Below are 1,079 nucleotides of genomic sequence, written 5' to 3' on the forward strand. Positions count from 1 at the left end.
CGTGAGTCGTGCTTCGGTAGCTCAGTTGGTAGAGCACTTGCCCGCGAAAGGCAAAGGTCCCGAGTTCGAGTCTCGGTCGGGCACACAGTTTTAATCTGCCAGGAAGTTTCATATCAGCGCACACTCCGCTGCAGAGTGAAAATCTCATTCTGGAAACATCCCCCAGGCTGTGGCTAAGCCATGTCTCCGCAATATCCTTTCTTTCAGGAGTGCTAGTTCTGCAAGGTTCGCAGGAGAGCTTCTGTAAAGTTTGGGAGGTAGGAGACGAGGTACTGGCAGAAGTAAGGCTGTGAGTACCGGGCGTGAGTCGTGCTTCGGTAGCTCAGTTGGTAGAGCACTTGCCCGCGAAAGGCAAAGGTCCCGAGTTCGAGTCTCGGTCGGGCACACAGTTTTAATCTGCCAGGAAGTTTCATATCAGCGCACACTCCGCTGCAGAGTGAAAATCTCATTCTGGAAACATCCCCCAGGCTGTGGCTAAGCCATGTCTCCGCAATATCCTTTCTTTCAGGAGTGCTAGTTCTGCAAGGTTCGCAGGAGAGCTTCTGTAAAGTTTGGAAGGTAGGAGACGAGGTACTGGCAGAAGTAAAGCTGTGAGTACCGGGCGTGAGTCGTGCTTCGGTAGCTCAGTTGGTAGAGCATTTGCCCGCGAAAGGCAAAGGTCCCGAGTTCGAGTCTCGGTCGGGCACACAGTTTTAATCTGTCAGGAAGTTTCATATCAGCGCACACTCCGCTGCAGAGTGAAAATCTCATTCTGGAAACATCCCCCAGGCTGTGGCTAAGCCATGTCTCCGCTATATCCTTTCTTTCAGGAGTGCTAGTTCTGCAAGGTTCGCAGGAGAGCTTCTGTAAAGTTTGGAAGGTAGGAGACGAGGTACTGGCAGAAGCAAAGCTGTGAGTACCGGGCGTGAGTCGTGCTTCGGTAGCTCAGTTGGTAGAGCACTTGCCCGCGAAAGGCAAAGGTCCCGAGTTCGAGTCTCGGTCGGGCACACAGTTTTAATCTGCCAGGAAGTTTCATATCAGCGCACACTCCGCTGCAGAGTGAAAATCTCATTCTGGAAACATCCCCCAGGCTGTGGCTA

The 1,079-nt window shown here is 52.5% G+C and overlaps 1 non-coding gene across 1 annotated transcript; it reads left to right on the forward strand.

Annotated features, from left to right (window-relative positions):
• The first annotated feature begins 611 nt into the window (after positions 1-611).
• Trnas-cga lies at positions 612-686 on the forward strand. Its single transcript has one exon. It is a non-coding gene; the product is annotated as a tRNA-Ser (tRNA).
• The last annotated feature ends 393 nt before the right edge of the window (positions 687-1,079 follow it).

Source organism: Schistocerca piceifrons, chromosome 7, assembly GCF_021461385.2.
Source record: "Schistocerca piceifrons isolate TAMUIC-IGC-003096 chromosome 7, iqSchPice1.1, whole genome shotgun sequence".
In the NCBI taxonomy this organism is placed as follows: domain Eukaryota; kingdom Metazoa; phylum Arthropoda; class Insecta; order Orthoptera; family Acrididae; genus Schistocerca; species Schistocerca piceifrons.